General features: G+C 40.7%; 1 pseudogene; it reads right to left on the bottom strand.

The window, feature by feature from the left end:
* The window catches only part of LOC18014479, a 73,930-nt pseudogene that overhangs the window by 19,441 nt on the left and 26,799 nt on the right, over positions 1-27,690 (bottom strand).

The raw sequence follows: 27,690 nt of genomic DNA, 5'->3' as shown, positions 1-27,690 counted from the left end.
ATTAGCACCCAAATTCACTCTTTTTCCAAGAAACATTTCATTTTGCAGAAAATGGATGAAACCAGATCCCGAAGGAGCCGTCAAACTGGTGGCAGCTCCAATGACATTCCCGAGGATGCTACTCTAGGAGAGTACATGCTGAACCAAGCCAGACCGAGAAGAAAAAGCTATGTGATGAGATTGCTCCAGCAATCAAGAGAAACACGAGCACCTCCCGAGCCACCACAGATTCGATACATTGGGAGGGAGACAAACCCGAGAGTGGACTACGCAAGGCGTTTCAAGAAGCTGAACATCAAACCCACGCCTTGCATTGATTATCATACACTCGAGATGCTTGGAATCAGAGAGGATGTGATCTGGTACATCGATGCACTTAAACTGAGACCCTACTTGGAGCTGAACCTTCCGACTTATCCTGAGCTAGTCCGTGAGCTTTTAGCGACCGTTACCCTCCACCACACGAAGTGGAGGAACCCCAGAGCATCAGATGGCATCTTGTCATTCTCTATCCGCGGACAGCCTTATTCTCTCACCATTTCCGAGGTTTGTGAAGCTCTTAAGCTTCCATACACTGATGGCATTTATCTTGAAGATGAACCTGATCTTAACCTGTGGAGAGAGATGGGTCATGGAGCCTATGATAGTGGGAGATCTAAGTCAGCCCTTCTTAGCCACCCAGCAGTGAGAGTTGTGCACTAACTTTTAGCACACACGATCTTCTCTAGAGCCAACATGGGAGGTGTCTTGAAGACTGAGCTCATTACACTTCAGATTTCGTTTATGGATGATCCACGACTTGCCTGCTTTGCCTGGATCATATCGCAGAATATGGTAAAGGTGAAGCATGATTTACATGGTTGCGATGACGCTACTCCAGCCTTCGGGAGTGCTATTACAGCAATACTACAGGCTGTAGGATTCGATTTCTCATCTGATGATCCACTTCCCGTTGTCTGGTATGATCTACTTTATCTCTCTCGCGATCACACTATCTCTCGTGCCGCTTTCGATCCAGATAGGTTTGGTTACAAGTTTTGCACTGGCACCGAGGAGCACCGAGTCCGCTTACCTTCAGCGTCTATCCTGAGATTGAGCAACGGAGGACGCCCTCGATGGACTCCGGAATCCGATGATTTTCTGCCATCCGTACCTCGTCTACCATTCACCATTGGCCAGTACATAGTGGCCATGGCGAGGCGTGATGCAGCTGCAGCCCGTGCTCATTTTCAGCCATCCATTCCGACCGGCCACACCTCATCATCTACATCATCACACACTCATTCCGATCTGGAGCGCAGAGTTGAGAGACAGGGACGACGCTTTGAGCGCGTTGTCACCTTCTTACAGGAGCAGCACCAGTTCACAGACGACACTTCGGAGGATGAGTGATTGATCAGCACTTCACTACCATCACGGTTCTATTATCATTTTCTTTTCTTTTATCTTATTTTATCTTATTTTGCTTTTATTCACCATCTTTTCACCAACTTTTTCACACTGGGGACAGTGTGATTTAAGTCTGGGGGAGGATGTCTATCCGTACTAATTATTTTCCTGCCTTTGCTTTTAAATTTCAAGTACTTTTTAAATTTTAATATGTAACCTATTCGACATTAAGTATTTTTCAGGAATGTTTGACGCAAAACTATGATGATTTAGACCTGCACACTTCTACACTATGCATGATAGCTCATTTGTGGTTAGCACTAGACTAGGCGGTAGCTAGAGTACTTGCACTACGAAGTCCCACCAGAGGACTTCTATTCATGGAGATTCTTTCTGACAGGATATACTAGCTCACTTTATTTGGACTCAATATTGATATCTAATTTTCTCATCATTGATTTTAGGCAGGCATCGACATACACATCTAGGACGTCTTTTACCCTCACTTTAACCACTCTTTATCGTCCTAAATGACCAGTTTATCTTTATCTGGTACCATACCCTAAACCCAAAGCCTTTATTTTCAATCCTCATGCATTCTCTCTTTAGTTTATATCAGCAGATATGTGCAAAAACGTCGGAGAGAAGAGGAGCTACGCAGTTTTCAGTCACTCGCAAAAGAGACTGAATGGAATTGGGAAGGAAGAGTATCAGAAACATAATAAAGCTTTACAAGACAGATAATAACTGGTAAGTTCGTGCTCTCTAAGACTTTATATCTAAAGGTGTTCCCTTTCTCAAAAAAAAAAAAAAAAAAAAAAAAAAACGTGAAAAGAGAAAGGGAAACAAAAAGCCTAATGAGTCTTAGATTGTCGAAATTTGTGGAGCAATGAGCAACCACTATTCGTTTAAGGAGCTATTGTTTTGAAAGATTTACAAAAATCTAAGTCTGGGGGAGTTTGGAGAGAACTTGAGGAAGAAGACCATGAATCTATGTCAAGAAGAAAGTGACTGAAAACTGTGGATACCAACAGCTTCACTATCTCTTGCGGTTTTGCATAATGTCCTGCATCCTCCAGATCTTCAGGTAACCGTTAAACACAAAAAGCCATACCCCCAAAATAATCCTTCTTTACACCTAGCCTAGATTGCCTTGCCTAGATCTTCTTTGATGAGAACCGCCGAGATTTTTAATGAATGTTAAGAGCTAGTTGACTGGAAGTTAGGTCTTAGTGCATAGATTTCTGCATGACGGATTAACGGACTAGTTATGCCTGTATTGCTAGTGAGAATTTTCTAGGCTATCCCCGATTGATGCATACTGATCGATATTGGTCTAGAAGTTTAGTCTCTGAGATTTTGTTTAGTTCCTACGTTTTCAAACCTCTCACCGAGATTTAGCCTTTGTTTTGTTTGAGGACAAACAAAAGACTAAGTCTGGGGGAGTTGATAACACCGGATTTTGGCCATTTTTATGGATCATTTTAATATCTTTTACAGGTGTTTTTACTCCATTTCAAAGGTTTTCAAAGGATTTCTATGTTTCCGGATTTTAAAACACTTTTCAGGTAATTTGGGATAAAGAGGCACAAAATGGAACAAAAAGACTCTTTTGGATAAATGCAGACCGTCAGAACTCTCATGGAGAGACGAAGACCTTCTCACCGTCTGATCACCCTCAAAATTGGACAACTTATAGAAGAATCAACCAGCTTTCAAATGCCCTTGGTTTGGAGACATTCCAACGGTTGGATCTCAAGATATTCCATTAGCCCCGGAGCCACGCGGAGTCGGCCAGCAACTCACGCGACCGCGGCCAACAAGCTATTTGCCGCGGTCAGAAGCTTTCCGACCGCGGCCAACAAGCCAATTGCCGCGGTCACAACACTCCCGAACGCGGCATTCAAGCTCCGACTTAAAGCCCACTTATCTGAAGCCCAAAGTCATTCCCAGCCTCAATTCCGGAACCCTAGAGACCATGGAGTATTGGAGACTATAAATACATGTCATTTAAGTCGTTTTTAGAGAGAGCTTTTCCTTGAGCCGTTTTTATGAGATTTTTGTGCAAGATTGTTCAAGTCCGAGTTCTTCAATAGAGAAGCTTTCTTTATCTCTTTTTTTTTACTGTTTTTCATTACTTTTATTAAAACCAATGATGATGTCGAACTCAGCCATGTCTGAGTAGATCCCGAGTTGGGCTTAGGGTTCCCGAAAGGGGCTCTCATAATCGATTAAGACATCTAGGTTTATAGATCTGGGATTTCGACCTTTTCTCTGTTTATTCTTGTTCTTATTGCATGTATACTTGATTGATCACCTAGTATCTGATCTAGATAGTTAGTGTTGCGAAAGTTTTCATTAAGTATCAGCCCTAGAATGAAACAGGCGATTTTTCCGTAGGAGTGGAAACCTACCTGCGGCGAGATCGTGAGTATTGACGAGTCTTGTGCAGCTCTTGCGTTCTTTCCCTTCCAGGGCCAGAGTGGAAACCTACTGGTCAGGGTTGCGAGAAACAGTTGGTTATGATCACGACAGTGACGTAGTCATATCGCCGTACTCTAGCTCTAGAACCCATATATTGTTATCCGTCAATCCCAATCTATCTACCTTAGTGTTAAAACCGATTATGATCCCTTAGAGTTCCCAAAAGCTCAGCGTTTTTAGCCATAGTTTACAATTCCATCGATTTTTCCTTGCTTTCTTAGACCTGCATTTCAATTTCCTTAGTTGGTAATTTACTTGCTTTATTTACTTTTCATGCGATATTTTACTTGCCTTATTTTTGTTTAGTTCGATATTTTATTTATTCCATTTGCATTTCATTCGATTTTCTTTACTTGCTTTTTAGGATAGATTTATTTGCTTTCTTTTGCTTTAGTTTAATTCGCAAGAAAAACAACCAACCTTTAAAACCAATTTAGTCTAGATATAAAGTTAAAAACCGTAGAAGAATACCAGGCACACAAATCTCTGTGGATTCGATCCCTAAATACTACAACTGATCAGCTGTGCACTTGCGGCTTTCATTTGTTTTGTTAAGGGTAAAACTTGTTCCCTCACGCAGTTGACACGACATCACATACCTTGATCGGAGCCAGAACTTCATGTCTTGCCATGTGGTAACCGGTGCAAAATGGTTTCTCCTTCTATCAGCCATGTTTCTGTCCCACCAAGCTAACGCGTTCTCGGTAAGTTGGGCACCAGCTAGCGCCACTTTCTTGCGGTCAGAGTAACTGTAACACTCGAAGATGTATTCAAGCCTTCTCTCCCAATCCATGTAGACATCAGGGTCCGACTTTCCTGAAAAAATAGGAGGAGTAAGCTTAACATCTAAATTACCCTCTCTAGGTTCGTCTTGCCTCGCGTTATGTCTTCTCAAGGGATCTTGAGCTCATTGTTGTTGTTGTGCCAGTGGGTCAGGAGGAATATCATCCTTTTTAAGATGTGCATCTCATCTTCTGGTTGGAGCGGGTTTCGTTGGGGCTCTCGAGCTCCTCCAGCTACAGCTGCAGATTCCGGTGCCGGTGGAGGCTGCTCGATGCGGCCAACACAATCCCCAAACTCCTGCCTCATCGTCCTCATATCTTCTCAAATTGCCGTAAGCATTTGCATCAATGCTTCTTGTGGTACGGGATCTTCAGCCATGGTGTCCTGGTTGTGGTCTTCTCTGCGTCCAAAAACACTAAGACACAAAGTTAAAAGAGAACAAACACAAAAAGGAACAAAAGAAAAATGGAAAAATTGCCAAGATGAAAAAGGAAATCGATTAAGGCTAAAATGGAAATATGACTAAAGCAAAGAAATGCCAAAGGGTTTCGGCGAGCAATCCAGTCAGAGAGACACGAATACAAGGCAGAAACACACTACACGGATGCAACTAAACAAAATGAGACTCTTAACTTGATGCAAAAGCAATAAGAACGAGAACTATTTTAGGGTTTTATGATTTTTTGACGACTTGAACAAGGATGAAACAAAACTAAACCACACGCAGCACCAAAGGGAACCAATTGATGGATGCGAATGACTAAACAACTTAACACAAAACAGAAATACCTAGATCAATCTATATGCTCTTCTTTTTTTTTATGGATAGATATCACCTGATAGTAGAACCTTTCGACTCTAATACCAAATGGTGTAAGACACGGAGGAGAGTCTCACAAAGTTGATGGGAATCTAACAAGCTGTCCTTCGCTCTCTCTTGTTGGATTGGTTCGAGGGAAGTGAGGGTGGATCGATGGCACCACAGAGAGGATGGGAGACTCTCTGATACAGCAAACACTAGCCTTTGAGTTGAATCACACACACAGAAAGACAAGCAAACTCTCAAGCAAAGCTCAAAGAGAAGAAATGGTGTTATTTTATTGATAAGCAAAAAAGGTATCGGACTATGACAACACCTGATTTTGACATATTTTCACCATTAATTTCAAATGTTTTTTCAAAGATTTTAATCAGTTTTAGGAATTTTTATTATGATTTACATGTATTTGTAGTTTCAAGGCTCTTTTCAGGAAACTTAGGGAATATGATGGCAAAATGGAAGAAAACCACTTTTTCAGCTCAGAGTTAGACCGTCAGAAGTTCAACCTCAAATGAAGACTTTCTCACCGTCCGATCCAGCTCAAATTTGGAGAAAATCAATAGGAAACAACCAGATTTCCATAGCAGTTTACATTACGAAGATCCAACGGTGCAATCATAAGATACATGAAGTACAAGTTGACCCAGTTCACCAGTCCCGCAAGACTCTCACCCGCGGGAAAACCATGTTTTACCTGCCCTAGAAGACTCTCACCCACGGTGGACCTTTTGGCAAGCCACAAGCCCCAACATCAAATCCCACTTCGCCATTTCTCTTCAGAGGAGACCTAAATGAGACCTGGAAGACCTTAGGACCTATAAATACATTGTTTAGCAGCCCTAAACGGGTGTGCTCCTGTAATGAGATTTTGAGCCACCAAACTTTGTTTTTGCAGAGTTAGGCGATGGAGATGGGGATTCTTCCGCAGATCCATTGTTAGTTCTCCTTTTTATCTTATTAACTTTTCTGTTTCATTCTCTTGCATTCTTCTATGTCTTTTATCATTCATTGCATCATGTAGATTAGTCCCAAAGAGTCAAGTTGTTTGAAGATTTCGATAGGCATACATATCGATTAGGATTTCTATAATTCTAAACTATATTCTGGATCTCATCTCTTATAAGTTGTTCATATTGCATGGAAGTAGATTCATGACCTATTCTCTGAGCCTAGGATCGATCAGAGCCACGAGAGTGTTTTATCAGATCATCCATACCTAGCTTCAGAAGAACATAGTCGCTATAGGAGTCGAGAGCTACCTATAGAGAAGATGTGAGCAGACAAATTCAATGTCTAATGCATGATCTTATTTTTGACATGAGAGCGAGAACTAATTGTCAGATCTGAGTGATTAGTTGATTAAGATGATGAGAGTTGGTTAATCATACATATGTCTATTCTAGTTCCATGCAGATCCCAGACACAGATGCAGATAAATCGCCCGGAAGCTAATTGGAAATGCCATCATACATCGATTAGAGTAAACCGGAGAAGTCTAAGTCGCCACCTATGAGTTTAAGAGTCTTTAGTTTGAGTCGATATGCTTGAGATATTCTTTTAACAATTCATCCATTATGCATGGTGGCTCGGTCATATTGCCAAGGCCTCCCTAGCAAAAGATGTCCAGCCTGCATCGGCACTACATCACACAAGACTTGATCTTGGTATTTGCCTACACTAAAGGGGAAAGTGACTTGCTCGATAACCTTCAGCTCGGTTGTGTCGTTGAGCCATTGTAAGTTGTATAGTCTTGGGTGTTTGATGGTTTCTATACCTAACATGTCCACCATAAACTTGCTAGCAACATTAGCACAAGAACCTCCATCAATCACTAAATTACATACCTTGTCTCGGATAGTGCAACGAGTGTGAAACAAGTTTTCACGTTGAAGCTTCTCCTCAGGGTTGACAAGAACACTGAGCACACGTCGAGTCACAAAAAGACAGTGTCAGGGTATTCCACTTCTACCCTGAAATCATCTGGCTCGTCATCGATCTCATCTTGAGACTCATAGTCCCCACCGGGTAACAACACCATCACATGCTGGTTCGAGCGCTCCCTAGCCTTGTGACCTCTCCCCTGGCACTTAAAACATGTGATTTCTCGAGTTTTAGGGCCACTAGGGAACTTACCTTGCTCCACACGTGAGATCTTAGTTGCCTCAGGTGCCTTGCTTTTGAAGCGTGAATCTATCTCTATGGCTTTTCCCTTATCCACCGGCTTAGAGCTACTTGCATTCCATGTTTGAGGGGCACGGTTCCTGTTTGATATGGTGGTTTTGCGTTTGATCTGCTGCTCCACTTGCACTGACAAGTGCAACAACTTGTGCATTCCACTAAATTGAGCTCGCTCCACTTTACGGGCTATACGCTCTTGTAAGCCTACTATAAACTGAGCCATCAAAGCCTCCTCTGTCTCTTATTGCTCCAACAGGCTCACCATCTTCTCAAACTCCTCAAAGTACTCATAAACTGACGTAGTTCCCTGCGATAATTTCCTAAAACGCTTTTGTAAGTCTCGGTGGTAAAGATCAGGTACATACCTTGATCAGAGCAAGAACTTCATGTCTTGCCATGTGGTAACCGGTGCAAAATGATTTCTCCTTCTATCAGCCATGTTTCTGTCCTACCAAGCTAACGCGTTCTCGGTAAGTTGGGCACCAGCTAGCGCCACTTTCTTGCGGTCAGAGTAACTGTAACACTCGAAGATGTATTCAAGCCTTCTCTCCCAATCCATGTAGACATCAGGGTCCGACTTTCCTGCAAAAATAGGAGGAGTAAGCTTAACATCTAAATTACCCTCTCTAGGTTCGTCTTGCCTCGCGTTATGTCTTCTCAAGGGATCTTGAGCTCATTGTTGTTGTTGTGCCAGTGGGTCAGGAGGAATATCATCCTTTTTAAGATGTGCATCTCATCTTCTGGTTGGAGCTGGTTTCGTTGGGGCTCTCGAGCTCCTCCAGCTACAGCTGCAGCTGCCGGTGCCGGTGGAGGCTGCTCGATGCGGCCAACACAATCCCCAAACTCCTGCCTCATCGTCCTCATATCTTCTCGAATTGCCGTAAGCATTTGCATCAATGCTTCTTGTGGTACGGGATCTTCAGCCATGGTGTCCTGGTTGTGGTCTTCTCTGCGTCCAAAAACACTAAGACACAAAGTTAAAAGAGAACAAACACAAAAAGGAACAAAAGAAAAAAGGAAAAATTGCCAAGATGAAAAAGGAAATCGATTAAGGCTAAAATGGAAATATGACTAAAGCAAAGAAATGCCAAAGGGTTTCGGCGAGCAATCCAGTCAGAGAGACACGAATACAAAGCAGAAACACACTACACGGATGCAACTAAACAAAATGAGACTCTTAACTTGATGCAAAAGCAATAAGAACGAGAACTATTTTAGGGTTTTATGATTTTTTGACGACTTGAACAAGGATGAAACAAAACTAAACCACACGCAGCACCAAAGGGAACCAATTGATGGATGCGAATGACTAAACAACTTAACACAAAACAGAAATACCTAGATCAATCTATATGCTCTTCTTTTTTTTTATGGATAGATATCACCTGATAGTAGAACCTTTCGACTCTAATACCAAATGGTGTAAGACACGGAGGAGAGTCTCACAAAGTTGATGGGAATCTAACAAGCTGTCCTTCGCTCTCTCTTGTTGGATTGGTTCGAGGGAAGTGAGGGTGGGTCGATGGCACCACAGAGAGGATGGGAGACTCTCTGATACAGCAAACACTAGCCTTTGAGTTGAATCACACACACAGAAAGACAAGCAAACTCTCAAGCAAAGCTCAAAGAGAAGAAATGGTGTTATTTTATTGATAAGCAAAAAAGGTATCGGACTATGATAACACCTGATTTTGACATATTTTCACCATTAATTTCAAATGTTTTTTCAAAGATTTTAATCAGTTTTAGGAATTTTTATTATGATTTACATGTATTTGTAGTTTCAAGGCTCTTTTCAGGAAACTTAGGGAATATGATGGCAAAATGGAAGAAAACCACTTTTTCAGCTCAGAGTTAGACCGTCAGAAGTTCAACCTCAAATGAAGACTTTCTCACCGTCCGATCCAGCTCAAATTTGGAGAAAATCAATAGGAAACAACCAGATTTCCATAGCAGTTTACATTACGAAGATCCAACGGTGCAATCATAAGATACATGAAGTACAAGTTGACCCAGTTCACCAGTCCCGCAAGACTCTCACCTGCGGGAAAACCATGTTTTACCTGCCCTAGAAGACTCTCACCCATGGTGGACCTTTTGGCAAGCCACAAGCCCCAACATCAAATCCCACTTCGCCATTTCTCTTCAGAGGAGCCCTAAATGAGACCTGGAAAACCTTAGGACCTATAAATACATTTTTTAGCAGCCCTAAACGGGTGTGCTCCTGTAATGAGATTTTGAGCTACCAAACTTTGTTTTTGCCGAGTTAGGCGATGAAGATGGGGATTCTTCCTCAGATCCATTGTTCTTTCTCCTTTTTATCTTATTAACTTTTCTGTTTCATTCTTTTGCATTCTTCTATGTCTTTTATCATTCATTGCATCATGTAGATTAGTCCCAGTGAGTCAAGTTGTTTGAAGATTTCGATAGGCATACATATCGATTAGGATTTCTATAGTCTAAATCATATTTTGGATCTCAACTCTTCTAAGTGGTTCATATTACATGAGAGTAGATTCATGACCTATTCTCTGAGCTTAGGATCGATCAGAGCCACGAGAGTGTTGTATCAGATCATCCATACCTAGCTTCAGAAGAACATAGTCGCTATAGGAGTCGAGAGCTACCTATAGAGAAGATGTGAGCAGATGAATTTAATGTCATATGCATGATCTTATTTTTGACATGAGAGCGAGAGTTAATTGTCAGATCTGAGTGATTAGTTGATTAAGATGATGAGAGTTGGTTAATCATACATATGTCTATTCTAGTTCCATGCAGATCCCAGAAACAAATGAAGATAAATCGCCCGGAAGCTAATTGGAAATGCCATCATACATCGATTAGAGTAAACCGGAGAAGTCTAAGTCGCCACCTATGAGTTTAAGAGTCTTTAGTTTGAGTCGATATGCTTGAGATATTCTTTTAACAATTCATCCATTATGCATGGTGGCTCGGTCATATTGCCAAGGCCTCCCTAGCAAAAGATGTCCAGCCTGCATCGGCACTACATCACACAAGACTTGATCTTGGTATTTGCCTACACTAAAGGGGAAAGTGACTTGCTCGGTAACCTTCAGCTCGGTTGTGTCGTTGAGCCATTGTAAGTTGTATAGTCTTGGGTGTTTGATGGTTTCTATACCTAACCTGTCCACCATAAACTTGCTAGCAACATTAGCACAAGAACCTCCATCAATCACTAAATTACATACCTTGTCTCGGATAGTGCAACGAGTGTGAAACAAGTTTTCACGTTGAAGCTTCTCCTCAGGGTTGACAAGAACACTGAGCACACGTCGAGTCACAAAAAAGACAGTGTCAGGGTATTCCACTTCTACCCTGAAATCATGTGGCTCGTCATCGATCTCATCTTGAGACTCATAGTCCCCACCGGGTAACAACACCATCACATGCTGGTTCGAGCACTCCCTAGCCTTGTGACCTCTCCCCTGGCACTTAAAACATGTGATTTCTCGAGTTTTAGGGCCACTAGGGAACTTACCTTGCTCCACACGTGAGATCTTAGCTGCCTCAGGTGCCTTGCTTTTGAAGCGTGAATCTATCTCTATGGCTTTTCCCTTATCCACCGGCTTAGAGCTACTTGCATTCCATGTTTGAGGGGCACGGTTCCTGTTTGATATGGCGGTTTTGCGTTTGATCTGCTGCTCCACTTGCACTGACAAGTGCAACAACTTGTGCATTCCACTAAATTGAGCTCGCTCCACTTTACGGGCTATACGCTCTTGTAAGCCTACTATAAACTGAGCCATCAAAGCCTCCTCTGTCTCTTATTGCTCCAACAGGTTCACCATCTTCTCAAACTCCTCAAAGTACTCATAAACTGACCTAGTTCCCTGCGATAATTTCCTAAAACGCTTTTGTAAGTCTCGGTGGTAAAGATCAGGTACATACCTTGATCGGAGCAAGAACTTCATGTCTTGCCATGTGGTAACCGGTGCAAAATGATTTCTCCTTCTATCAGCCATGTTTCTGTCCTACCAAGCTAACGCGTTCTCGGTAAGTTGGGCACCAGCTAGCGCCACTTTCTTGCGGTCAGAGTAACTGTAACACTCGAAGATGTATTCAAGCCTTCTCTCCCAATCCATGTAGACATCAGGGTCCGACTTTCATGCAAAAATAGGAGGAGTAAGCTTAACATCTAAATTACCCTCTCTAGGTTCGTCTTGCCTCGCGTTATGTCTTCTCAAGGGATCTTGAGCTCATTGTTGTTGTTGTGCCAGTGGGTCAGGAGGAATATCATCCTTTTTAAGATGTGCATCTCATCTTCTGGTTGGAGCGGGTTTCGTTGGGGCTCTCGAGCTCCTCCAGCTACAGCTGCAGCTGCCGGTGCCGGTGGAGGCTGCTCGATGCGGCCAACACAATCCCCAAACTCCTGCCTCATCGTCCTCATATCTTCTCGAATTGCCGTAAGCATTTGCATCAATGCTTCTTGTGGTATGGGATCTTCAGCCATGGTGTCCTGGTTGTGGTCTTCTCTGCGTCCAAAAACACTAAGACACAAAGTTAAAAGAGAACAAACACAAAAAGGAACAAAAGAAAAAAGGAAAAATTGCCAAGATGAAAAAGGAAATCGATTAAGGCTAAAATGGAAATATGACTAAAGCAAAGAAATGCCAAAGGGTTTCGGCGAGCAATCCAGTCAGAGAGACACGAATACAAAGCAGAAACACACTACACGGATGCAACTAAACAAAATGAGACTCTTAACTTGATGCAAAAGCAATAAGAACGAGAACTATTTTAGGGTTTTATGATTTTTTGACGACTTGAACAAGGATGAAACAAAACTAAACCACACGCAGCACCAAAGGGAACCAATTGATGGATGCGAATGACTAAACAACTTAACACAAAACAGAAATACCTAGATCAATCTATATGCTCTTCTTTTTTTTTATGGATAGATATCACCTGATAGTAGAACCTTTCGACTCTAATACCAAATGGTGTAAGACACGGAGGAGAGTCTCACAAAGTTGATGGGAATCTAACAAGCTGTCCTTCGCTCTCTCTTGTTGGATTGGTTCGAGGGAAGTGAGGGTGGGTCGATGGCACCACAGAGAGGATGGGAGACTCTCTGATACAGCAAACACTAGCCTTTGAGTTGAATCACACACACAGAAAGACAAGCAAACTCTCAAGCAAAGCTCAAAGAGAAGAAATGGTGTTATTTTATTGATAAGCAAAAAAGGTATCGGACTATGACAACACCTGATTTTGACATATTTTCACCATTAATTTCAAATGTTTTTTCAAAGATTTTAATCAGTTTTAGGAATTTTTATTATGATTTACATGTATTTGTAGTTTCAAGGCTCTTTTCAGGAAACTTAGGGAATATGATGGCAAAATGGAAGAAAACCACTTTTTCAGCTCAGAGTTAGACCGTCAGAAGTTCAACCTCAAATGAAGACTTTCTCACCGTCCGATCCAGCTCAAATTTGGAGAAAATCAATAGGAAACAACCAGATTTCCATAGCAGTTTACATTACGAAGATCCAACGGTGCAATCATAAGATACATGAAGTACAAGTTGACCCAGTTCACCAGTCCCGCAAGACTCTCACCCGCGGGAAAACCATGTTTTACCTGCCCTAGAAGACTCTCACCCACGGTGGACCTTTTGGCAAGCCACAAGCCCCAACATCAAATCCCACTTCGCCATTTCTCTTCAGAGGAGCCCTAAATGAGACCTGGAAAACCTTAGGACCTATAAATACATTTTTTAGCAGCCCTAAACGGGTGTGCTCCTGTAATGAGATTTTGAGCTACCAAACTTTGTTTTTGCAGAGTTAGGCGATGAAGATGGGGATTCTTCCTCAGATCCATTGTTCTTTCCCCTTTTTATCTTATTAACTTTTCTGTTGCTTTCTTTTGCATTCTTCTATGTCTTTTATCATTCATTGCATCATGTAGATTAGTCCCAGTGAGTCAAGTTGTTTGAAGATTTCGATAGGCATACATATCGATTAGGATTTCTATAGTCTAAATCATATTTTGGATCTGAACTCTTCTAAGTGGTTCATATTACATGAGAGTAGATTCATGACCTATTCTCTGAGCTTAGGATCGATCAGAGCCACGAGAGTGTTGTATCAGATCATCCATACCTAGCTTCAGAAGAACATAGTCGCTATAGGAGTCGAGAGCTACCTATAGAGAAGATGTGAGCAGATGAATTTAATGTCATATGCATGATCTTATTTTTGACATGAGAGCGAGAGTTAATTGTCAGATCTGAGTGATTAGTTGATTAAGATGATGAAAGTTGGTTAATGATACATATGTCTATTCTAGTTCCATGCAGATCCCAGAAACAAATGAAGATAAATCGCCCGGAAGCTAATTGGAAATGCCATCATACATCGATTAGAGTAAACCGGAGATGTCTTACTCGCCACCTATGAGTTTAAGAGTCTTTTGTTTGAGTCGATATGCTTGAGATATTCTTTTAACAATTCATCCGGCATTGCATCTTATTTCTGGTGAATATTATATTTGGTTTAGTTTAGGATCTTTAACCAAAAACCCCATTAGTTTATGACTTTGATTACTTTTCTAATATGTTGTTTCTCGCAGATTAGACATCTTCCCTGTGGATCGGCACCCTAAGTCCTACAACGTACATCTGTGCACTTGCAGACACTAGGGTTTTATAATTTAAAACTTTTGGAGGACCAACGGGCTTGTTAAAAAAAACCCTAGGCCTGCAAGCTCATCAGACTACAAAGCTGCAAACCCTAGGCCTGCAATCCCATTTAGGTACTTATTTGTTTCTATTTTAGCTTTTTTTTTTTATTAAAGTTTTGTTTCTTTTATTTTAGATAGGCCTTAGTATGCCACAAAAAAAAAAAGAAGCTGACCACGGCCAAAGGAGGTTCAGCCGCGGCCAGCAAGCATTTTGCCGCGGCCACGAAGCTTTGAACCTCGGCCAGCATGCGTCCTACCGCGGTCGGGACACCTTGATCCGCGACCAGCACAAGTCGGCCCTCCTTGGCCACTTCCACCACTACTTTGATTCAAATCCATCCAAGTTTGATAAAGCACCACTTCACATCATCCACCATCCACCATTCAACACCTTACTACCACCACAACCACCTCACAATCCATCACCAACACCAGGTAATTTTTATTTTCTCTCATCTTTTAAATTTTTTACATACTCTATTTCTCATCCATGCCTGATTTATTTCACACTGGGGACAGTGTGATTTAAGTCTGGGGGAGGATTTCATCCCTTTGTAACCGCCTTTTCTTGCATGAGCCTTTGCATTCTGCATTTTTCTTTAAAATTTTTCAAATTTTTTTGGTTTTTCTTAAAACTTTTCAAAAGTCAAAAAGTGTTTTCAAATGTCAAATACAATTTGAGGGAATAATGACAAAATCGATGATGATAAACAACCTGTTTGCTTCAACACCAATCATTCATAAAAAGCTCTTTCAAGGTTTAGTACTAGACTAGGCGGTAGCTAGAGTACTTACACTACGAAATCCCACCAGAGGACTTCTATTCATGGAGATCTTTTCTGACAGGATATACTAACTCATTTTACTTGGACATAATCTTGGCATCTAATTTTCTCATCAATGGTTTCAAAAAGGCATCATGATATACATCTAGGACATCTTTACCTTATTGTTACAACTCTTTGTAGTCCTAGATGGCCAGTTCATCTTTAGCTGGTACCACACCCTTAACCCAAACCATCATTTCAAACCTCATACACACTCTTTTAAGTCTTTGTTGACAGATATGTGCAAAAACGCCGGAGAGGGATGAACAACATGGTTTTCAGTCACTGAAGAGAAGGTTTGAATGAAACCGGGTAGGAAGTGTACCAAGCAATCTCAGCAAGTCTCATGATGTTTGAAAAAACTCATTCTTAAAGGTAATTTTTGTGCTCCCTAAGACTCCAAGTCATAAGGCAAATTCCCCTTTTCTTTAAAAAAAAAAAAGAAAAAAAAAGAGAAAAAGAAAGAAAGGAAAGGAAACCAAAAGCCTAAAGAATCTTGGAAGCCGAAATCATTTGAGCCAAGACAATAGGTATTCATTTAAGGAGTTATGGATTCACAACCTGGACAAAACTCCAAGTCTGGGGGAGTTATAAGGAGAACCTGAAGAAAGGAGATCAGAAATCTTAAACCACGGAGAATGTGACTGAAAGCTGTGGGGGCATTTACAGTTCCATCTTCTCCAGAAAAAGGTAATCCTAAACACATCAAGCCTTACCAGTAAAAAAGCCTTTTGATACCTATCCTTGAATGCCTTGTTTAATATCCTTTTGATGAGAATCACTGAAACTTTAAATGAATGTTAAGAGCTAGTTGACTGGAAGTTATTTCTAAGTGTGTGGATTTTCGCATGACGGATTAACGGACTAGTTATGTTTGTACTTTGGTGATAATTTTCTAGACTTGATCTGATTGATGCATTGTCCATAACTAAGGTATAGAAGTATGGTTTCTGATACTTCTGAGTTCCTTCTCATTTCTGTTGAATGATATTTTTCCAGATTGGATATTGTTTTGTTTGAGGACAAACAAAGTCTTAAGTCTGAGGGAGTTGATAACACCTGATTTTGACCTATTTTCACCATTGATTTCAAATGATTTTTCAAAGGTTTTAATCAGTTTTAGGAACTTTTATTATGATTTCCATGTATTTGTAGTTTCAAAGCCCATTTCAGGAAACTTAGGGAATACGATGGCAAAATGAAAGAAATCCACTTTTTCAGCTCATAGTCAGATCGTCAGAAGTTCAGCCTCAAATGAAGACTTTCTAACCGTCTGATCCAGCTCAAATTTGGGGACAATCAAGGGGAGACAACCAGCTTTCCATAGCAGTTTACATTACGAAGATCCAACGTTGCAATCAAAAGATACATGGAGAACAAGAAGACCCATTTCACCAGTCCCGGAAGACTCTCACCAGCGGGGAAACCATGTTTTACCTGTCCTGGAAGACTCTCACCCCCGGTGGACCTTAGGATGAGCCACAAGGCCCAACATCAAAACCCACTTTGCCATTTCTCTTCAGAGGAGCCCTAAATGAGACCTGGAAGACCTTAGGACCTATAAATACATCTTTTAGCAGCTCTAAACGGGTGTGTGCTCCTGTAATGAGATTTTGAGCCACCAAACTTTGTTTTTCTAGAGTTAGGCGATGGAGATGGGGATTCTTCCCCAGATCCATTGTTCTTTCTCATTTTTATATAATTGAATTTTCTGTTTCATTCTTTTGCATTCTTCTATGTCTTTTATCATTCATTGCATCATGTAGATTAGTCCCAGTGCGTCAAGTTGTTTGAAGATTTCGACAGGCATACATATCGATTAGGATTTCTATAGTCTAAATCATATTTTGGATCTCAACTCTTCTAAGTGGTTCATATTACATGAGAGTAGATTCATGACCTATTCTCTGAGCCTAGGATCGATCAAAGCCACGAGAGTGTTGTATCAGATCATCCATACCTAGCTTCAGAAGAACATAGTCGCTATAGGAGTCAAGAGCTACCTATAGAGAAGATGTGAGCAGACGAATTCAATGTCATATGCATGATCTTATTTTTGACATGAGAGCGAGAGTTAATTGTCAGATCTGAGTGATTAGTTGATTAAGATGACGAAAGTTGGTTAATGATACATATGTCTATTCTAGTTCCATGCAGATCCCAGAAACAGATGAAGATAAATCGCCCGGAAGCTAATTGGAAATGCCATCATTCATCGATTAGAGTAAACCGGAGAAGTCTAAGTCGCCACCTATGAGTTTAAGAGTCTTTAGTTTGAGTCGATATGCTTGAGATATTCTTTTAACAATTCATCCGGCATTGCATCTTATTTCTTGTGAATATTAGATTAGGTTTAGTTTAGGATCTTTAACCAAAAACCCCATGAGTTTATGACTTTCCCAGTTTGTTGTTTCACGCAGATTAGACATCCTCCTCCCTGTGGATCGACACCCTAAGTCCTACATCGTACATCTGTGCACTTGCAGACACTAGAGTTTTGTAAATTTAAAACTTTTGGAGGACCAACAGGCTTGTTAAAAACAAACCTTAGTCCCGCAAGCCCATCAGACTACAAAGCTGCAAGGGGACTTTATAAACAGTCCATCAGCTTGAACCTTCTAGGGTTCGACTCAATGCAAGGAAAAGATTCAAAAACAACAGGACTTGCAAAAGAAACAAAAGAAAACGGCAAAGAAAAGTAAAGAGCGTTGTCTCATTGGACACAAATAAGGAAAGTTTGCTTAAGTAAAAAAGTAAAAAATAAAATAAAATATGAAGTCTTGGCCGAGGCTTGATCTCTGGTGTCTCTGGCTTCCCATAACTTGATCACCATTGAGCTGATCGCTTGTTCCTGCACAAAACTCATAAATAAAACTTACTTGGTTTACATGCAAGAGTGGCCATGTTTGGAGTGAGTTGTTCTTGGCTCGAGTTGGGGTACGATCTCTAGGTGGTCTTTGAAGGCCTTGCTAAGGTTGTTGATGGTTGTTCCAATGCTGTGAAGATCTCTTTCAGTTGCTTCAACTTCAGCCGGTGTCTCTTGATGAAGCTCATATAGGTCTTTAACGGCTAAGTCCTCGGTGTTGATTGTCTTCAGCTCTTGAGTGATGATTTCCTCTGATTCTTTGATGGTCTCAACTCCCTGTCCTATCAAAAGAGATTTCATACCTGTTTCCATGCTGGACTGTGGCTTGTTCGGCTGAGTTTGAGCCGTGTGCTCTGCTTGTTGCTCCTCGGTGCTTGCATGAAACTAGACATGGCTAAGTTGATCTTTTCACGCAGGCTCCTGGTTTTGGATCGAGTCATGGGACGGTTTGAAGTGTTGGGATGTTGGGATCCTCCGTAGGGTGCTTGACGACCTCATCAAACATCAATTTTTTCACTTCTATTTTGGTTTTATTTTCCTTCTTAACATTCATATATATAGAAATCGTGACAACATATCCAAAACCCTGTTTTTCGTCTTAAACTTTGTTTACTAACAATGGTTCTAAGGTTCTGCAGGTAAAGCGTGGATTCTCTGTGGATCAATACTCTAAGTATTACAACGCACTAATGTACACTTGAAGATAACTAGGGTTATAAATTTAAAACCTGAAGCCGCAAAGTAAACCCTAGCAGCATCAAGTTTTTGGGGTCGTAGTTGGGGAATCCAATCGTCTTCACATGCACAATCTAAGAGGTTAGTAAATCGACTCTATGACAAATTTTTCTGACTAATTTTTATTTTTGCATTTCTTAGTTTCAGGTCTTTGAATCTTTTAGAGAAACAAAAAAAAGAAAAAAATGGTGTCCAACCTGGGGTCATGCTTGACCGACCCACGGTCGTGCTTGGTCGACCCCCTGTAAAGCCAGCTCATCCCCCGGTCGTTCCTGCTCGACCTGCGGTCGTTCTTGCTCGACCTGCAGTGAAATTTCTTGTCATGGATTGATGGCATGACGACTACCTTCCATTCCCCTTCACACAATCGACCATTTACCACCCTTTACCATCACCACACCACTATACCATTTCTGGGACGTCCAGGTAAATTTTTTTTTTCTGTATCTTTTCAATTCATTACATACTCTATTTTTCATCCTCTCTCGATTTATCTCAGTTTGATTTAAATCTGGGGGAAGATTTCATTCCTTTCTATCCACATTTCTTTAATGAGTCTTTGCATTTTGTATTTTTCTTTAAAAATTTTAAACAACACTATAAATACGTTTTGAGAGAATGATGACAAAAATCTATGATGATTACCACCTTGTTTTCTTCTACATTATCTCCTCATGATTGCACTTTTGTGGTTTAGTACTAAATTAGGTAGTAGCTAGAGTACTTGCACTACGAACTCCCACCAGAGGACTTTTATTCATGAAGTACTTTCTGAAGGATATACTAGCTCATTTTATTTGGACTTGATATTGATATTCAATTTTCTCATCATTGAATTTTATACAGTCATCTCATGTTATACGTCTAGGAAATCTTTTTCCTCATTACCACTCTTTGTTGTCCTAAATGGCCAGCTCATCTTTAGCTGTTACTACGGTAATATACCTGATGCGGTGTGGTATGCGGGTGTCAAGTTTTATCCTAGTGAAATCAATAAGTCTCAAGTGCACAGCTGATCAATTGTAGTACTTAGGGATCAAATCCACAGGGAAGGAGGTTCTTTTCTGCAAAAGCCTTTAAAAAAATATAAAGTAAGGAAGTCTAGAACCTGGCAATCTTTTAAGGGATTTTGGTTGTGTCTTTAAAACGTTAAAACTATTCTTAACGAGAAAATATGGAAATCAAAATGACCTAACAACTAAACCTAATAAAATCAACTAAGAACGATGAAAACGGCTAAACCTAAATTGATTGAATTAAAATCGGCTGGAATAAGAAAATAACCTAATGAGTAAAGCTTGTATTAAAATCGGCGAAAACTTATAAAGACGAGACGCTGGGTTTTCAGGGAAATTCTCTCCGGAGGATGAACGATTCAAAACATTGCTAAAAAGTAAAGTAAAAGATCCTAGCTAAAACTTTTAAAACTCGAGTTACGGACGTATGAATACGCCACTGTCGTGATCATAACCATCTATCTCTCGCTACTCTGACCAGTAGGTTTCCACTCTGGCCATGGAAGGGAAAAGATGCAAGCTTGCTTAAGACTCGTCAACATTCACAGTTCGCCCATAGGTAGGTTTCCACTTCTATGGTTGATCTGCTCTTCTCAAACTAGTTCTCGTCCCGGATGAATACTTTCGCAACACCAAGGACCGAGATCAGATTGTAGTTCATGATGCTACTCCAACACATTAAAAATAAGTTTAGAATAAAAAGTTCTAGTATTCGGCTTCAATAGCTAATGGTATCCTCATCAAACATATATAGCCCCCATCGAAAATCCCTTGAATCCAACAACAAAAGTACTCAGACATGATTAAAGAAAGCAAAAACATTGTATTAAAAAGCTGAATAGAAATCGATATGGTGGAGGAACAAAAATGGTTCAAGAGATAGATCTCTATCTCCCTAAACCTAAGAAAAATGAAAGACAAAACTTAAAATCTGTTAAAAGAGAAATTGCATATCATCTAGGGTTCCTAAAACATGTATTTATAGTGCTCAAGTCATTTTTGGGCGTCACTTAGGGTTTCTCCAAATGAGAGAATCATTTTGGGCTTGAAAATGGGCTTCTAGGCCAGACAGACCAATCTCCGCGGTCGAGAAGGACGGGACCGGTGCGAAATGGGTGTTGGCTGCGGGTAGGAATGCTTGCCGGCTGGTTTACGGGACATCTTTCCCTTCGCGTAACTTTTTATTGAACCGTTGGATTGCCATTCTGTAAAGTGTGCTGGAAAACTGGTAATTCCATGTTTAAATCTCCAAATTTTAGCAGGATCAGACGGTGAGAAGGTCTTCATTTGAGGGTGAACTTCTGACGGTTTGACTCTGAGCTGAAATCTGGTCTTCTATCCATTTTGTTAAGCTTTTTCCTAAGTTTCCTGAAAAAAGTTCTTGAAACTACAAATACTAGAAAAACATAATAAAAACACTTGAAAGCAATAAAAAGCATGGAAAAAGTATTTCAAAACGATCCATAAAAATGGTCAAAATATGGTGTTATTAATACCCTTAACCCAAACCTTTAGTTTCGAACCTCATGCATTCTCTCTTTAGTTTATATCAGCATATATGCGCACAAACGCCAGAGAGGGAAGAACGACACAGTTTTCAGTCACCTAAGAGAACGACTGAATGGAATTGGAGAGGAAGAGTATCAGAAATCTTATTAAGCTTTATGATGCCTAAGAGAGCTCATTCTTAGTGGTAATTTTTGTGCTCTCTAAGACTCTATATCTAAAGGTATTCCCCTTAAAAAACGAAAATAAAAACAAAAAGAGAATGGAAATGAATGGAGAAAAAAGCGTAAAGGAGTCTTAGATGGCCGGAAACTATTTTGGAGCCAAGACAACAAATATTCATTTATGGGAGATACAAAAATCTAATTCTAGGGAAATTATAAGGAGAATCGGAAGAAGAAGATCAGAGATTTTATGGAAAGAAGAACATGACTGGAAACTGTGGACATCAATAGGTTTATCATTTTTTGATGTTTTGCATAATATCTTGCTTTTTCAGAAATTAACGTAACCCTAAACACATCAAACCTCACCCCTAAAAAGCCCTTTGAATACATATTCTTGATTGCCTTTTTTATTTTTCTTTTGATGAGAACTATTGCAAATTTTAATGAATGTTAAGAGCTATTTGACTGGGAGTTTAGTCTAAATGTGTAGATTTTCGCATGACATATCAACAAACTAGTTATGCATGTATTTTGGTGAGAATTTTCTAGGCTACACCTGATTGATGCATTATGATTGATTAAGGTCTAAGAGTACGGTTTCTGATGATTTTGAGTTTCCTGTGATTTCTGTTAAAAGCATTTTCTAAGTTTGGATTTTGATTTGTTTTGAGGACAAACAAAGGTTTAAGTCTGGAAGAGTTGATAACACTGTATTTTGACCACTTTTGTGGATCTTTTTAAACGCTTTTCAAATGCTTTTTATTTATTTTAAGTGTTTTATTATGGTTTTCTAGTATTTTTAGTTCCAAGATTCTTTTTAGGTAATTAAGGCAAAAGGAGTGCATTTTTGAGCAAAAGACCATTTTGGATAAATTCAGACCGTCAGAAGTTACACATCCGTTGAAGACCTTCTCACTGTCTGATCATATCCAAAATTGAACTAAAGATAAAGGAGAAAACTAGATTTCAAATGAACTTAGTTTGGAGACAATCCAACGGTTAGATCTCCAGATATCTTTGATTCACTGAAGACATGTTATGCAGTCTCGCGAATGAAGCAAACACAGAATGAAGATTCAACTTTATAAGCCAGTCTCCGCGGGTCCAGGGTCCACGACAGCGGAGAACACACTCTTGGCCACGATTAGACTCTCTGGCTGCGGCCCAACCGCCATTCACCACGGTGGACGCCTCACGATCAAGACTGACTAAAAGGCTGGCCCAAGAACCCGTTTCAAGCCCAATTCGTCTTCTCTTCAAAGAAAACCCTAAGGACGACTGGACAGAGTTGAAGACCTATAAATATGTATCTTAGCAGAACTATTTTCGTGTGCCTCAAAAGAGCCCCTTTTGGGAGCCACCAAATTTAGATTTTCTAGGGTTATTATGTTTTTATGTTCTTAGTTTTTAGTTTAAGGAGATAGAGATTTCTCTTGAACCCTTTTTATGTTCTACCTTTACGTTATGCAATCTTTAAGTTCAGCTTTTACTTTTATGTCTTTCAATTTTTTTTTACTTTCTTCATATTAGATTAGTTGTTTAAAGGATTTGAAGAGAAGTTTTCTCCGAGCCTAGCTCTTGAAATTGAGATGCTTCTTCTTCATCTCATCGTCTCTTTTTCTCTACTTCTTTCTTCTTATTAATTTATGCACGTTTTTGAATAATGAGGTATGAGTTATAAGGCTCCATCGAAGGGAACTAAATATGTTCGATAGGGATCTTCGCGAGATAAACCAAGTCGAATTCTAGAAATCTTTCTTCTAAGCTTTTACTTAAAGCATGGATCTTGAGTCGTGAACTAGAGACTGATCTAGGCACTTAGTGTTGCGAGAGTTTTCATTTGGTACCAGATCTAGCTTGAGAATAGTGATTCTGCCATAGGAGTGGAAACTTACCTATGGGTGAATCGTGAATGTTGATGAGTCATGTGCAAGTTCCTGCGTCTTCTCCCTTCCAGGGCCAGAGTGGAAACCTACTGGTCAGGTTCGCGAGAGACAGTTGGTTATGACCACGTGAGTGGAGTAGCCAAAACCCATTTTCACCATCTCTAAGGACAAAGAGAACTTACCTGGATCCGGGATGCTGGTGGAGATGAACCGGATTCATTCGAAGAGGTTTGGGAAGGTGATTAGGTGGTGATGAAGGTGGTGGAGGGTGATGAATGAGGTGGAGGGTGATTGGTGAGGTGGAATGGTGTGAAGTGGGTGGTTTGGGGTCGGGTTTGATCTCAACGACCAATTGCCGCGGTCAGGAGTCACGCGACCGCGGCAAACAGGTGCTTGGCCGCGGTCAGGAACTTTTGGTGCATGAAATGCCTATGAACCCAGATTTCATTTTCCCAAGGAAATCTGGCATTAGGAGCAGCTAAATAAGGAAATGAAATGAGAATCTAAACCCTAAACATCATAAATCAAACATTTAAGCACCCTAATCTACACACCTAGAAGTTTAAAAAGATGACTACTCACTAATCATGAAGAACACACCATTTCCTTTGCAAGAGGTGATGTTGATCATGATTAGTAGTTTAGATGAGATGAGTAATTGATAAGAAACAGATTTGGAATGATCAAATCCCTTCAGATATCTCTTAATCAAAAACGTTTTTTACTAAAAAGGAAAGAAAACAAGAGAGAAATTAAGAGAGAAGAAGCTCCTTAGGGTTTTTCTCCAAAAAGCTATATATACTAAGTGCTAATGGACCGGGTCAGCCCAGGACAAACTGGGTACTGACCTGGCTCAGTTGGGTCTGGTGGCTGGTGTGCGACATGGTCAGGTGCTTCCCAAGTCGCAGGCCTGATAGACAAGACTTTTTAGGGTCTCAGGGCTATCAATCCCCTTGTCAATGTAGCACAAAGAGGTTTATCAATCCAGATGTGGTGTTAGACACTAAGCTATATGATCAAGTTCTTAATTCAAGCAAACAAGAGTGGGTTTTGATTAATCTAGAGAAAACTATAAACATAAACAGGATTAAAGACTAATGACAATGACAAATGATATGATGTGAATATGATATGATGGAGGCATGAGATTCTAGACATGATAGTTGGTCAGGGTGCTTTGGTGTTAAACTAGAGATGCTGAAGACAATGATGAGACATGATTCAAGTGATTAAGAACTCTAATCTAGGTTAATCCTCTCATGAAGGTATTAACCCCTATACTAATCCATTTTCAAACCAAATTCCCATTTGTGAAACATGAATCAATATGCATTAACAAACAGCTCTTAATGATCATTCAAGCAAATAACAATACATCATCATGCAGAAAAATGTTTAAACCTCTAATACAACTCTTTCAGGAATTTCATCAAACACTTTTGGTGCATGAAATTCCCAGAATCTAGATCTCAAGCGATTATCAAGGATCTAGCATAGAGAACAGTTGTTTAGAGAAATGAATCAATGAATCTAGCCCTAAGCACTCCTAATCTAACACTTTAGCACCCTAACCTACATATCTAGAACCTCATTAAGGTGACTACTCACTAGTCATACTAATCTCTCTTAAACCTTTGCAAGTTGAGAAGATTAGCATGATTAATGATGAGAAATGGAGATGGAGATGATAGATTCAAAAGAAAACAGCTTTAAACACCCAGATCTCCTTAAACTCTCTTGATTAAACACTCAAATATAGATATTTCTCTTCTTAATGGAGTCTTTTTCACCAAAGAGGCAAGAGACAAAGGGAATAAAACTTAGTTCTCCCCAAAAAACCCTAAAAAGTATTTATACTTTCTTAAAAACGAACCGGGTCAGCCCGGAACAAACCGGGTCCTGACCCGGCTTTAGTGGATAAAGTGAGAATTACTGCGGGTCAGTCCAGTATGTCCCAGGTCGCACACCTAAGTCGCAGCAGATGAAGACTTGTCTTGTGGAGCCTGAATCGCCTTGCCTTAGCCGCACGCCTAAGTAGGAGTGTTTTGCGAGTGTTGCTGCGGCTTGGTCTCCTTCCTCTCCAACTCGCAGGGCTAAGGCGGTTTCTGGGGAATGTACAAACTGTGCGGGTTAGTCTCTATTGCAACTAGGTCGCAGGCTCAAGTCGGAGTGATTTGCGAGTGATCGTGCGGCATAGTTCCAGGCGCGGCTAACTCCCATGCCTAAGTCGCAGGATTGTGGACTTAGCATTTCTCTTGCTCTTGAGCTTCAGACCTCTTCCAGTGATAGTTTACCCGCACATATCAACTCGCAGCATCAGCATTCAGGCGTTCATCTTCAGGCCTGCGGGCTAACCAAGTCGCAAGACCGTCTCGCAGCATCCAGAGCAGCTTAGACCACTTCGCATTCCGGAGAGTGTAACTCCTATGAGGCTTGTCCGAATTGAATGATTTAAGTTGCAGAAGACAGAGGACTCATTTATCTCCAACTTTGGTGAAGGAAGCTTCGGTGCTTGGGAAGTGTAAGGCTTCCTGGAGGGCACATCTTTGCAGTGCATGTACACGACCAGAGAGAGGCGTTTAGAGTAAGGCTTCCTGGAGACCGTATCTTTCTGCTCATAGATCCGAATTGAATGATCTTGGACGTTCTGGAAAGAAGACTCAAATGTCTCTGGTTCTCATGAAGGACCCAGAAACTAAATCGGCCTGGACGTGCACCGTCCTTCGCATCCTTTAGGACTGATCTGCTCGGTCCGGAATACCTGCGAGACTGGGGTTCCTTCCGACAAGCTTATCTCTCTGCTCACGCGTCCGAATTCCACGATTCCACTTGCTAAGAGACCGTGATGCAATGCTCTCCAACTTCTATGAAGCACCCGCCGTCTGAATCGGACCGGAAGGCTCCCCGGACAGGCGATTTCTGAGACATGTTTGCACCCGGAGATTTTGGCCAATACACTTCACTCGCGGTACGTGTTTTGGTCGACAAAGTTCACCCGCGGTACGTGAAAATGGTCGACAAAACCTTCCTGGCCAGCGAGAATGGCCGATAACCTCCATAAACCCAAGTTTTCCACTTTTTCAAGCTTTGCTCACCATTCCACCTCCTGGATTCGTCTTTTCAGCTCCATATTCACCTGATAGACACTCAAAACATGCAAAGACTCATTGGGACCTAATGCATTCTCCTAAGTCCTAAAACAAACCCTAAGGACCTAAAATGCATGAAATAAAACATGATTTGGAATGATTTATGCAACCTAAATGATGCAAATTATGAACATATCAACTCCCCCACACTTGTCCTTTGCTTGTCCTCAAGCAAAAAGAGCAAATGAGAGAAAGAGGTTGTATGCAATGGGAGTTCACATTTTCTTTTTGAGAGAAGTGATCACAATGAGAATTCAAGTTCATGCTCAATTATGCAATGCAAAGTCATACTCAGATATATATCAACTCAGCAAGGAATCTCCACAAGTTCACCTCTCTCTCAACTCTTTCACATTCATTAAGCTTTTATCAGGTGGATCTTATGATGCAATGTTTAAACAAGCTGGCTTGGCTAGGGAGAGGCTATGAGATTAAAATGATCTCATCAGTGTTCAAGTGGGTTAAATGCAGCAAAGGGATCTCTCTATGAATGATCAAACTTTGGCAGAATGCTAAAGGTAAAAAGCAACCTATGCATACAAGGGCAAAGACTCATCACACCCCACCCTCTACTCAAAGCTTCCTCACTTGCTCAAAAATCCTCACTTTTCACTCTCATTTTCCTCTCACTAGGGGATTCACTTTTCACTTTTCCTGTCAAGTCTTGGAACTCAAACTTTACACAGCTCTTTTTCTTTTACAACTTCTAGCCTCTTCTTTCTTTCTTAACAAAACATTTGAGCCTTTGGCTTCTTTTCTTCCTTTTTCACTTAGAGACTAGACTCTTTCTTTTCAACAAACCAGAGCTCACTCTCTCAAAACACCAAGACTGATTTCTTTTTCTTTCATTCCCCTAGCTATTTTCACTCTCTCTTTTCCACTCATCTCACCTTTTTCTACTCACCAAAAGGTCTTTTCCCCCACACTTATTCCTTGCCAAAACTCTCAGTTCCTTGATGTTGGAACACAGCACTCAATGAGACCTGCCCTTGTCGCTCTAAACCTAACACTTTCTGCTAAGTTTGATCCAAGGTGGCCTTTCAATTCACACACAAACATTGGCTTAAAAGAAGGATGGGTTCAAGGTATGGGAACTGATCCATGATGTGGATTCAGCTACTTGAGCTAAGGAAAAGAGTGGTAAAAACAGTGGTTCTAGCTCAAGTATGTATA

The sequence above is a fragment of the Eutrema salsugineum genome, unplaced genomic scaffold, assembly GCF_000478725.1.
Source record: "Eutrema salsugineum unplaced genomic scaffold, Eutsalg1_0 scaffold_3, whole genome shotgun sequence".
Lineage (NCBI taxonomy): Eukaryota > Viridiplantae > Streptophyta > Magnoliopsida > Brassicales > Brassicaceae > Eutrema > Eutrema salsugineum.
This window is presented reverse-complemented; position numbering and strand designations above follow the sequence as displayed.